This window comes from Bos indicus x Bos taurus, chromosome 11, assembly GCF_003369695.1.
Source record: "Bos indicus x Bos taurus breed Angus x Brahman F1 hybrid chromosome 11, Bos_hybrid_MaternalHap_v2.0, whole genome shotgun sequence".
In the NCBI taxonomy this organism is placed as follows: domain Eukaryota; kingdom Metazoa; phylum Chordata; class Mammalia; order Artiodactyla; family Bovidae; genus Bos; species Bos indicus x Bos taurus.
This window is the reverse complement of record NC_040086.1, coordinates 20759129-20772559: the sequence shown is the minus strand read 5'-3', so window position 1 is coordinate 20772559 and position 13431 is coordinate 20759129. Positions and strand designations below refer to the sequence as shown.

General features: G+C 45.5%; 1 pseudogene; it reads right to left on the bottom strand.

Moving 5' to 3' along the window:
- Positions 1 to 1335: 1335 nt before the first annotated feature.
- On the bottom strand, positions 1336 to 1888 carry LOC113900699 (annotated as a pseudogene).
- Positions 1889 to 13431: the final 11543 nt, after the last annotated feature.

Genomic DNA, 13431 nt, shown 5'->3' with positions numbered 1-13431 from the left:
GTGGCTTTAGTGTGGAATGCCTGGTGGGGTGGGGATAAGACATGAGAGATGAAGCTCCAGAGGGATATGGGGCTAAGGAAATGGTTCTTTTCCTTGAGAGGAATTGAATATCTATCTGTAAAGCTGTCTAAGCTTGGGAATGACAGGATTAGCTTCTCCTTCCCCCAACCTCTGGTCCCTAGGAAAATACTTAGGGCAGGCAGTGTGAGAGTCGCCTGGAGGAGTGGGGAATGGTTGTTAGGGAGCGAAGGCAATCTCTGATGAGGCCCAAATGGAGCCGTGAAAGTGGGAATGGAGAGAAGAGGTCTTTCAAAAGAATAATGAACAGGATTCACTGGCCATTACATGTTGGGGTGGGATGTATTTGAGGAAGGAGTTGAAAGGAAGACGAAAAGCAAATGATGCTCAACAGATATCATTTTTCTTCCCTTCTTTCCCTCTAGTGGATAGAGGTACCTGAGAGCCAGGAGATCCTCCCTGGGGAAAGGGCTGACTGGCTGGTTTTGAGAGACCAAGATGGAAGCCTTGGTTCTCAAGCATTAGAATGTCCCCAGAGCCTTTTCATCTAGCTTGGTGGCTCTGTTTGCCTACTTGCGCACACCTGTCCATGTCAGGCTCCAAAATACATCCCCTCTCTCCCTGTTTAAAGACAAAGAATACCAATAACCATGACTGTGTTGAGACCTTATACAGTTTGTCTAAAAAAGGAATCTGCTGTCAAGTTATGAGGGTCTGGACTTGCCTGGAGGCCCAGCGGTTAAGACTCTGCGCTTCTACTGCTGTGGGCACAGGCTCAGTCCCTGGCTGGGGAATCCCACACGCTGTGTGGCGTGATGGAAAGAAAAAGGATCGACCATTGGATATGGAGCTCAGGTTTGGCAGGCGCCACACATCTGTCTATCCAGTATTTTTCAATACAGGGTTTTTCTTTCATCTTTAAAATATTCAATTACACAGATAGGTCTGAGGAATCATCTTGCATTTTGTTGTGCCTGTAGTTGGACAGCTTTGTTGTTGTTCAGTCACTAAGTCTTGTCTGAATGTTTCTACGGTTTTTGCAGCATGTCAGCTTTCCCTGTCCTTCACTATCTCCCAGAGTTTTTTCAAACTCATGTCCACTGAGTCAGTGATGCCATCCAACCATCTCATCCTCTGCTGCCCACTTCTCCTCCTGCCCTCAATCTTTCCCAGCTTCAGTGTCTTTTCCAAGGAGTCAGCTCTTTATCTCAGGTGGCCCAGGGTATTGGAGCTTCAGCTTCAGCATCAGTCCTTTCAATGAATATTCAGGGTTGATTTCCTGAATTAACTGGTTTGATCTCAACTACGAAGATCTTATTAATCACCCTGTGAAACAGCTCCTTTCTCAGACACATAGAAGCCATCCAGAATTTTTCTAGTGTCTTTGCTTTTAAGCAGCCATGGCTTGCTGAATCAAAACAGTTGAATTTGATGTAAGTTCAATGTTTCCTTCCAGAATTAACTCATGTTTATGGTCTTGAGATACTTAACAAGAAACACCTGGCCTCATCTAAACCCTGTATATGTATTTTGTGTCCAAGAGATTTTGGAAATAATATGGATGGAGAAGTGAGTATACACAGACGTCAGCTGGTAACAAAAGCCCAGTGTAGCACCCTTGATTGTGTTCTGTCCATGGCTACAGAGAGTGCAAACAGCAGCCAGTCCCTTTCTGTTGAATAGTGCCCCACCATTTGTCAGGCTGGAGCTGCTGCTTTTTCTTCACAGAGAGACTGAGTTCTACACTGATGTCATTGAACTCCCTCTGCAGGGTCCTTCCAGGGTCCTTCACAGTAGTTGTGCTTCTCTTCAGAGTGATCTTGATGTTTTCTGGAATGTTGATAGTCTAATTGTTGGGAATGGTCTCCATTCTCTCAGTAGATGCTGCAAAGAGAGCTGTGTATTTAGGTTAAACTTGGTAAGCAAGTAGGAAGCATGGTGAAGCCGTGTAGGGAGGGGTGGGACAGCTTTAGTCTTTGCTGGAAGTGTAAGTTGCTCAGTCGTGTCTGACTCTTTGCGACCCAGTGGACTATACAGTCCATGGAATTCTCCAGGCCAGAAGACTGGAGTGGGTAGCCTTTCCCTTCTCCAGGGGATCTTCCCAACCCAGGAATCAAACCCAGGTTTCCTGCATTGCAGGCACATTCTTTACCAACTGAGCTATCAGGGAAGAGGCCAAATACTTTACATATCTGTAAACATCTCATTTAATCCTCCTAAGACTCTGTGGGCATTCGTGTTCCCCTTTCATAGTCTGGGGAACTGTGGCTCTGACAAGTGACCATATCTACCTGAAGCTCTTGACCTGCCCCCAAAATGCATTCCTGGGATAGGCAAGGCTGTCAGTGGTCTAGGGTGTGATTTCCAAGGGCTGCATGTTCTGCTCAGTGCTTAGGGAATGCTGCTTTCCTGAGAATCCTCATGCAGTCTTGAACCCAAGTCAGTGGTTCCTTTGACCATCCTCTTTATAACCATTGTTAGGATAATCAATATGAAGTTGAAGCAAGATAGTTAAAAATATCCACAAAATCAAAACAAATCACAGCACAATGTTCATCCATTAGTAGTAAAGTAAAGCAGGCAGCCTCCCAGTACCGGGTTCTCCTTGGTCCATGTGCAGATATTGCTTTTCTTACTACAAGCACAGTGCCATTTCCTGGTCACCACGATTATTCTATAAGCTAATGTTGAAAATTAGCAGGTCATAGGCTGTATCCAGGCTACAGATGTATATTATTAGACCTGGAAGTTGACTTTAATTTTCTTTTTTTTTTTTAAAAAATTGAGATAGTTATCAACAATGAAATAAATATTAAGAAATTTTGCCTAAAAACCTTATTCTGACTTTTCTTGAAAATTCAGAAGAGCTCATAACCCAAGACCCACTTTCTCCATAGCAGCAACCGGCCGGAACTAGCAGCTAACCCCACAGCTGTCCCAGTCCCTGGCCTGTTTGCCACATTCCCCCGGAGCTTGCTTCATTCACCTGGGTTTCCTACCTGCACCTTCCAGGCATCTGAGTTCATGACTGCTGTATGCTGCAGATTGAGATCTAATGACTATTTACATTAGATCACATTAATGGTATGAATACTATCAGAGAAGTGTGCACCCCAAGACCTGAGGTCTGTGGTTGAGTATGATCGTGGTGATGGTGTGGATCCTGATGTTAATTGAGAGCAGGGATGTGGACATATAAAACATAAATGTTCTTACATCTCAGTGCAAAAATGCTCCACAGCCAGCCCAGCAGACTCCAAATCCTGATGGGAGTGAGTGCTTCCTAACTCTCCTGGTCCCAGCCCCCAGCCCCAACCATACCCAGAAGCCAGCCTCTCCAAGGATTAGCCCTTCTCTGTTCCAAAGCCATGAGCAAGATTAACACCAACAGCAACTGTTCCTGGCCTGCCCTACTCTGGGGTAGGGTCTTTAGCTGCAAGATGAAATGACTGAGATCCTGGGAGAACATTGTCGGCAACAAATTCAGATTCCTGAAGTGGGAGAGTGGCTCTGGGTTACAGGGGGAGGAAAGTCGAGGGGAGCTGTACCTGAAAATTCATATTTCTTGTCCAGTTATGGATTGGTTTTTTGTTTGTTTTACTTTATACAGCTCTTTGAATTTGCCTCAGAATAAATTATAATAAATATCTATTTTCCAAAAAGTTTTATTGAGATGTAATTCATACGTTATACAATTCACCCTTTTCAAATACAACCCAGTGGTTTCTGATATATTACAATATTTTTAAAAATTGTGATAATGAAACCGTTTACCTCAGATGCGGACTTGAACCCATGTGCTGGGACCTGAACCCTTATGGCTGGGACTCAAACCTATGTTCTTCCAACTGAGATTGTAGACCTGGTTTTAGGACCTGATGAAGCTCAGGTTCTTGATGTTTCATCTCAGAATTCAGTGAGAGACAAAATGATAGGTTAGAAGTGGATTTATTCAGACAGACGGTGGGCCATCAGAGAGGGTGAGTGGGGCCTCAAAATGTGGCATGGTTAGCTTTTATGAGCTGGGTAATTTCATTGTCACCCTGCTTATTTAACTTATATGCAGAGTACATCATGCAAAATGCTGGGTGGATGAAGCACAAGCTGGAATCAAGGTTGTTGGGAGAAATATCAGTAACCTTAGATAGGCAGATGACACCACCCTTATGGCAGAAAGCAAAGAGGAACTAAAGAGCCTCTTGAAAGTGAAAGAAGAGAGTGAAAAAGCTGGCTTAAAGCTCAACATTCAGAAAACTAAGATCATGGCATCCTGTCCCATCACTTCATGGCAAATAGATGGGGAAACGATGGAAACAGTGATGGATTTTATTTTGGGGGGCTCCAAAATCACTGCAGATGGTGACTGCAGCCATGAAATTAAAAGATGCTTGCTCCTTGGAATAAAAGCTATGACAAACCTAGACCGCATACTAAAAAGCAGAGACAATACTTTGCTGACAAAGGTCTGTCTAGTCAAACTTATGGTCTTCCCAGTAATCGTGTATGGATGTGAGAGTTGGACTATAAAGAAAGCTGAGCACCAAAGAATTGATGCTTTTGAACTGTGGTGTTGGAAAAGTCTCTTGAGAGTCCCTTGGGCTGCAAGGAGATCCAACTAGTCCATCCTAAAGGAAATCAGTCCTGAATATTCATTGGAAGGACTGATGCTGAAGCTGAAACTCCCAATACTTTGGCCACCTGATGTGAAGAACTGACTCCTTGGAGAAGACCCTGATGCTGGGAAAGATTGAAGGTGGGAGGAGAAGGGGCCAACAGAGGAGGAGATGATTGGATGGCATCACTGACTTGATGGACATGAGTTTGAGCAAGCTCTGGGATTTGGTGATGGACAGGGAAGCCTGGCATGTTGCAGTCCATGGGGTCACAAAGAGTCAGACATGACTGAGTGACTGAAGTAAACTGACTGAATTTTATAGGTTAATGGGTGGCAGGATAATTTCAACTATTTTGGGGAAGGGGTGGAGAATTCCAGGAACTGGGCCACCACCTACTTTTTGGTCTTTGATGGTTGGCCTTGGAGTGTCACGGAGCCTCTGGGTGTGTCATTTAGCTTGAAAGTGAAAGTTGCTTAGCTGTGTCTGACTCTTTGCGACCCCATCGACTGTGGTCTATTAGTCTTCTTAGTCCAAGGAATTGTCGAGGTAGGGATACTTGAGTGGGTAGCCATTCTCTTCTCCAGGGGATCTTCCTGGCCAGGGGATTGAACCCAGATCTCCTGCATTGCAGGCAGATTCTTTACTGTCTGAGCCACCATGTCACAGTGAGCATATACTGAGGATCAAGGTCTAGTCGAAGTTGACTTGTCTGTCATCTTGGACCCATTTGAATCTGATCAGTTTATGTTGTGTCCTTGGGCTATGTCATTCTCTCCAAAAGTGTGCCCTTCCCCCTTCCCTCCTGCTTCAGTAAACATAGAGCATAAAATTATTTTAGCTATTTTTAAATGTACAGTTCAGTGGGACTGATATAATTCACAAACTGTGGAACCATCACCACTATTTCCAAAACATTTTCATCATCCCAAACTGAAATTCTGTGACCTTTAAACAATAACTCCACAGTCCCTCTTCCTCCCCAGCCCCTCGTAACCTCTAATCTACATTCTGTCTCTATGAATTTGTCTTATAAAGATATTTCATTTAAGTGGAATCATGCAATGTTTGCCCTTTTGTGTCTGGCCTATTCTGTATAGAAAAGATTAATTCACATTGTAGCACGTGTCAGAACTTCATTCCCTTTTATGGCTGAATGCTATTTCGTTCTGTGTATATGCCCCATTGTGTTTATCTGATCATCTGTTGATGGGCCCTGGGTTTTTTCCCCCACATTTTGGCTCTTATGATTATTACTGCTGAGAACACTGGTACACAAGCATCTGCTCGAGTTTCTGCCTTCAATTTCTTCAGATGTATATCCAAACATCTTACCAAAAAAACTGTTGCAGGAAGGGGGACTCCTTCCAGGGCCCAGGAATGGGCTCTTGTCTAACACTTGGAAATGAATTGTCTGAGGAGACATATGTGCTGACAAAGCAAGAGATTTTACCAGTAGGGTAAGGAAACCCAAGAGAACTGGTCTACCACGTGGCTCGAAGTCTTGGGTTTTATGGTGATGGGATTAGTTTCTGGGTTGTCTTTGGCCAATCATTCTGACTCAGGGTCCTTCCTGGAGTGCATGCATCTGTCAGCCAAGATGGAGGCCAGCGAGGATTTTGGGAGGTGGAAGGACACGCGGCATCTCCTTTTGACTTTTCCCAAACTCTTCTGCTTCAGTCAGTTCAGTTCAGTTCAGTCACTCAGTCGTGTCCGACTCTTTGTGACCCCATGAACCGCAGCATGCCAGGCCTCCCTGTCCATCACCAACTACCGGAGTTTACCCAAACTCATGTCCATTGAGTCAGTGATGCCATCTAACCATTTCATCCTGTGTCGTCCCCTTCTCCTCCTGCCCTCAATCTTTCCCAGCATCAGGGTCTTTTCAAATGAGTCAGCCCTTTGCATCAGGTGGCCAAAGTATTGGAGTCTCAGCTTCAACATCAGTCCTTCCAGTGAATACCTTAGTGGTGGCTTATTAGTTTTGTGTTCCTTAGCAGGACCTCCTGTCATAAAATAACTCATGCAGATGGTTATTATGGTAGCTGGCCAGGGAGGGCGGTTTCAGTCAGTGTGTCTCCCCTGACAAAACCCAATGAACTTCTGGCCAGCCCAGTAACTGGGAGTGAGACACCATACACTCTAGACTTCCACCGCCATTTTGGCAACTCACACCAAGCCAGAAGATTAACTCTGATCCTAAAAATAGACAGAGATTTAGATGTTCTAGGGCATGCTGACTGTAGTGTGACCACTTAGGGGTAGCTGTGGGAGTCCTTTGTATCTTCAAAGCCACAAGTGATATCAACCCTCTGTTTGCAAATAGCCAAGCCCCCGTGGAAGGCAGTGTGTGGGGAGTCGGTCACCCTCAAGGGGGCTCCTGCTGCTCCCCTCCTCCCTGAAAGAGCAGAAAAAGAACAAATATCCTTTTGTGAGGAGAGTGGCCATTCAGGAGGAACAGAGAGGGAATCGGCATGTTGAGCTTTCTGGGGGGACCAGGTGCTGGTGCAGGGGTCACACATGTGTTTGCTTATTTAATCCTCTGGAGTATCACTGTTTCCATTTTCTAGATCAGGAAACTGGCTCAGTGGCAGAAACTGAGCACACACCAACTAGGAAATGCAAGCAGATGATGCCTGCTGAAAGGGGTGGAAGGGAGAGACCTCGGCTTCTGGGGTTCGGAGAGTTTGCATGGAGAAGGCAGGCTATGAAGCTGGACCACAAAGGATAGTTTTATTTCCACAAGAAGATGGGGCGAGGAGGGCCAGGAGGACGAGATGCTGTAGAGCAATCTGGAAATTGGTTTGGCATCTTTTCCTGTTGTACTGTGCTGTGCTTAGTGGCTCAGTCGTGTCTGATTCTTTGTCACCCCATAGACTATAGCCTGCCAAGCTCCTCTGTCCATGGGGATTCTCCAGAAAAGAATACTGGAGTGGGTTGCCATGCATTCCTCCAGGGGATCTTCCCAACCCAGGAAATGAATCCAGGTCATCCTGCATTGCAGGCAGATTCTTTACTGTCTGAGCAACCAGAGAAGCCCTCTTTTCCTATTATATTTGGTTAAATCCCACAGTCTAGAAACTCAGCTCCAGACTGCGGTGCTGCAGGGGCTGGGTGGGGCTACTGGGAAGTGGACTCAGATGGAGATTAGAGGGCAGGTTGTTGACTGGGCAGTGCCATTGGGTGGGTCCACTCCTGTGCTGGGCACCAAAGAATTGATGCTTTTGAACTGTGGTGTTGGAGAAGACTTTTGAGAGTCCCTTGGACTGCAAGGAGATCAAACCAGCCAATCCTAAAGGAAATCAATCCTGAATAGTCATTGGAAGGACTGATGCGGAAGCTGAAGCTCCAGTACTTTGGTCACCTGATGCGAAGAGCCAGCTCATTAGAAAAGACCCTGATGCAGGGAAAGATTGAAGGCAGGAGGAGAAGGGGATGACAGAGGACTAGATAGTTGGATGGCATCACTGACTCAATGGACATGAGTTTGAGCAAGCTCCAGAGATGGTGAAGGACAGGGAGGTCTGACATGCTGCAGTCCATGGGGTCGCAAAGAGGCAGACATGACTGAGCGAGTGAACAATAACAACAACCCCTGTGGAAGGGAGGGGGAGGGGATGGAAGGGAGCAGGAGTGGGTAGAGGCGAAGCTGGACTGTAGCGTCTGCCCAGTGAAGGCCTTCACTCACCCACAGCAAGCTCTGGAGCTGGGTGGGCCCTTTGGTTATCCCAGGAGGCCCAGGGAGCCTAGCCTTTCTTTCCTAGATTGACCCATCACTAGATATGAGCTGTCTTTGGGGAAAGTGGTGTGACCTTGGTGAGGCAGTAACCTTCGACCAAGATAATCCCCAGGGACGGTTGACAGCTGAGACCTGACAGCTGACAGTCTTGCCAGCATCTGGGGAATCAGCTTTCCAGTCCCAAAGTGGGGTCTGGTGACACATCACAGGATCCTCAGGAGCTGATGCTCCAAGCGAGGGTCCCCTTGTCCTTTATGCATTGCAGGCTGAGGACAGTCAGACTCCTTGGGTTGCTTGTCTCTCCTCATCCAGGCGATGGTTTAAAAAGAAGCAGCTTGAATATGTTGAGCTCTTCATATGTGCAGCATCTTCTGTACTAGACAGGGAGACAAGTGTATAAGTTCTTATTAATTAGTTTATTTGATTGATTAAAAAATATGTATATTTGCCCAAAATGCAAAAGGTTAAATGTTTATATTTAAAATGTAAAATTATATTCTGACATTATTATAACTTTTAAATGGAATCCCCAAAGAAAATGTTAAGACCCTGTAACCTTTCCAAACAAAATGAACAAATCCCCAGCCTGTCAGGGATTCACAACAGGAGTGGTTTTATGTCAGTGGAGGGAAAAAAAAAATCAAAGCCTGCAGTTGTCCATGCTGCCGCCCTTGCTCCAGCTGCTCACATCTCTCCACGTCTCTGGACTTTCTCACTTCAGTGTGAGTAGTCAACCCTTAAGGACGTGGGGGACTAATCTCAGTAAGTCTGTGAGTACCTCCTTTGCTCTATTATACAGTTGGACCACTGAGTTGAGATAGGGCCAAGATTCTGCCAGCAAGTTCAGTTGGGAAGGTGCTTGGTTTTCCTGTAGTATCCATAATGGAGATGTCAGCACCCAGTTCTTGGCCTTGTGGGTGGAGTGGGCCATTTGTTGAGCTGCTGTGGTCCACAGCAGACACCAGGTAGTCAAGGAGCTGGCAGCAGTCCCCATGGCTTCCTGACTTGGCCATGGCAGTGTGGTTCCAGAACCTTTGGCTTTCTGAGCACTGACCAGGTTTACTTGGCTGCTCAGTTCTGCAGTGACTTTAGGCCTTTTTTCTGAATACTCAACCCAGAATCCACTTCTTCAGCCCGATTTTGTTGGCCAATTAATACCCTGAAACAAATTCCTTCTGCTTTATTTAGTGAGAATGAACTTCCTCCTCTGCACCTGAACGCTCTTGTCTATCTTACAGCTGTTTCTTCTGCACCACTCCCTTCACCTTTGCCTCCCACGTCTTCCTTGTTGCCAATCCCCTCTCCCGCTAGAGAAGTTGAAAATCTTTCCAGCCTCTTTTGCAGCTGGTTCTATGTTGGGCATGTTTTGTGTGAAGAGGGGAGCATTTGGGATAGTTTCTGCCCTAATTAAAAGAGGCATTTAAGAAAACTCTTCCCTCCTGCTTTTGGATGTAGTTGGGAGAGAAAGTGCTATGTGATGCTGAAGAGACCCTTGTGCAGCCCTATGGCAATAAGTCTGAGGACATAAGCCAGCCCCTGTGCCACTAAATTAAGGAGCCTTGGAACAGGAAATTGTATGAGAATTTTCTAAATTTTCTATTGGTTAAGCCACTTCTAGATGGGTTATCTGGTTACCTGCAGCTGGAAGTGTCCTATATCTATCTGTCTATCTCCCTATCTATCTATCTGTCATCAGCCTCTCTGGGGCTTCCCTGGTGGCTCAGATGGTAAAGAATCTGCCTGCAATGTGGGAGACCCGGGTTCGATCCCTAGGTTGGGAAGATCCCATGGAGAAGGGAATGGCAACTCACTCCAGTATTCTTGCCTGGAGAATTCCATGGACAGAGGAGCCTGGCGGGCTACAGCCCATGGGGTCACAAAGAGTTGGACATGACTAAGCGACTGACACATATCATCTATGTATCATCTGTCATTTTTCCATCTAGAGAGAATGGAGATGGAGGGTTGCTGCTGCTGCTGCTGCTGCTGCTAAGTCGCTTCAGTCATGTCCGACTCTGTGCGACCCCATAGACGGCAGCCCACCATGCTCCCCCGTCCCTGGGATTCTCCAGGCAAGAACACTGGAGTGGGTTGCCATTTCCTTCTCCAATGCATGAAAGTGAAAAGTGAAAGTGAAGTCGCTCAGTTGTGTCCCAACTCTTAGTGACCCCATGGACTGCAGCCTACCAGGCTCCTCCGTCCATGGGATTTTCCAGGCAAGAGTACTGGAGTGGGGTGCCATCGCCTTCACTGATGGAGGGTTAGAGGGGGATAAATTCCAATTCTTGTAGAATTAATAGCACCTGTGGGTGTAGGCAGGAAGCCACAGTCTTCATTTTGGGGGGCATTCAGACACTAATCTTCCGGCTTCGTTAGTGCTGAGTACATCAAGCTTGGCAGAGGGGAGGTGGTAATGACTTCACTGCTGGTTGACATGGGTGGTGCCACCCTCATGCCGCCCGTCCTCATTTGCATTTCATGAATAGTGCAGCTCGTACACATGCTTTTCCAAGGCTGCTTCTGCCTATTTTTATGTGCTCCTCATAAAAAATCTTCAAGGTGGTAGGGCAGATATTATTTGTCCTGTATTTCTGATGAGAAAACTAGGACATAGACTTCAATTGCTTGGCCAATCACACAGAGTTAATTAGGTACAGATTTTGTGATCCCTTGCCCTAGTTTTCTTCCTATGACACCATATTGCTGCCTCAAAAACCTGATTGTTATTAAAAAAAAAAAATTAAGTAGCTAACAGGGAAACAGAGGCTATGGGTTCATTCTCTTTTTTCCCAAAGGGCAAAGGGCCCTATGAGGTCGGGACTTCCTTCTTCATAGGGAGACCTCATTGGTGTTCTGGGGACCATATCAGGCTTTTTGGCTTTTTATGCTCAGCAGAGGCAGTGGGCCTCTTGCAAAACTGTGGCTCATATGTTGGCCGGAGACACTCTGGTGTGAGAAGTTTTTGGTAAGAGTGGCTCCACACAGCTGCACCTTTGGCAGTCTCTTGAATGAGCTCTGAGGATGGATTTTGCTTCTCAGGACCCTGGGTTACTGCTGAGTGTGATATGACTGTCTCTACTCTGGACCTTGCTTCATGCTTCTTTACATTTTCTGCATCCAGCTGTGTGCAGGCCTGGCACACAGGAGACGCCAAATGTCAGGGAATTTTATGGATGGTTCACTGCAGTTTTAACTTTGTTTGAAGGGAGACGAATCAAAAGGAGGATTTAAAAGACTTACTAACTTTCCTTCTAAATCACTCCAAACCTTTCCAGCTCCTGAAAGCTCCATGTTCAACATTTTATTCCCAGTCTCTAAAAATAAAATCTTGGGGGCTTCTTTGGTGGCTCATTGGTAAAGAATCCGCCTACCAATGCTGGAGACACGAGTTTGATCTCTGATCGGGAAGACGCCACATACCTTGGATCAGCTAAGTCTGCGTACCACAACTATTGAGCCTATGCTCTAGAGCCCGGGAGCCGAGACTACTACGGAGCCCATGTGCCGCAACTATTGAAGCTCGAGCACCCTAGAGCCTGGGTTCTGCAGCAAGAAAAGCCACCACAGTAAGAAGCCCACACACTGCAACTAGAGAGTAGTCCCCTACTCTCTGCACCTAGAGAAAAGCCCATGCAGCAACAAAGACCCAGCACAGCCAAAAATTAATAAATAAAAATAAGTTCTTGGGCTCAGCTTTGGAGGATGGGCTGGGATGTGGTTGAGTATCAGGATTGCAAAGACCCTCTTCTCTTCCAACATTGACTACAAACAAACTGTGGACTCAAAAGAACAGGAAACCTAATAGGGTTTGGCTACTGGATGGAATTAGACTATTTTTAGATGAACTATTTTAGTATTATCCCCACCTGCTTTCTATTCATATTTTTATACTTCGCTAAAACTTCCATTTGTCGATATCCTGTCTCACTTAATTCCAAACTGCTGCTAAAGGTGTGATACGAGCACCTGCCTCCTGAGTAGTTGTGGGACCAACTGCTGATTCACAGATCAGCTCTCTTGCTGTTGATGTACGTTTGAGTGCAGTTTTGGCTTGCTAATTAACTTGATTAAATTTCTGTTTTATATAGCTATGCTCAATACTAAGTCCTGATGTAGAATTAAGGTGGGGATATTGGAGCTTAATAAACACATTTTGAATGAAGAAATAAATAAGGAAAAGAGCAAGTAGCTTTAGTTTAGATCCCCTGGGGTGCCTTGTCTGCCCTCTCTGGACTCTCTTTCCCTTCACCCTTGGGTACCACCTCGTATGCAAGGTGCCCCTGGCTACCTCTAGCCTTTGGCACACCATCCAGGCCTGCCCTCCAGGATCCTGTTTTCAGATGAGATAATGGGAGATAAGATGGTTAATCCAAAAGGAAGGAATCCTCTAATGGGAAACCTTCAGACAGTGACAAGACTGGTCAGAGGAGAGTTTTGGGGTGGTAGTGGGGCAAGAAAACATTTCTGAGATTCCAGCTCTGTAAGGCTGGTCTTCAGTATCTGAAACCCAAACCCCAGGTAGTGGAATCAATGGTACAAGTTCTTCCCCAACCCTTTATCCAGATAAGCTAAGCAAAGGAAAAAATACACTTGTGAATGGGGAAATCTGAGAGCTGTCCCTTGTGGAGAGGGAGAAGAAGCAGGAGATGCCAAGTTGTTGGATTCCAATTTGGATTACAGGACATGCCTGCAAAGCTTAAAAACATGTGTTCATAGCTTACACACCCACATGGGGGTCCTATAAAGAGGGCAGATCACTCGTCTCAGTGATTTTTACTTTTTAAAACAAAAGACAGCGTGCAGTTGAGAATTGCTTTCAAGTCGGTCTGGAAAACACACAATAAAAACATTCTCTTATCTCTTCGTTAACAATAAATAAATAAAGGGGAATTTCTTAGCAGGATGATGAGCCTTAGTAATTATTCTTTGTAACAAAGAATTTTTAAAAAACAGCTTTGAGATATAGTTGACATATGGAAAACTGCATATATTTACATGTACATTTGGATGAGTTTTGACATGTGTGCATTCATGAAAACATTATTATAATTAAGATAATAA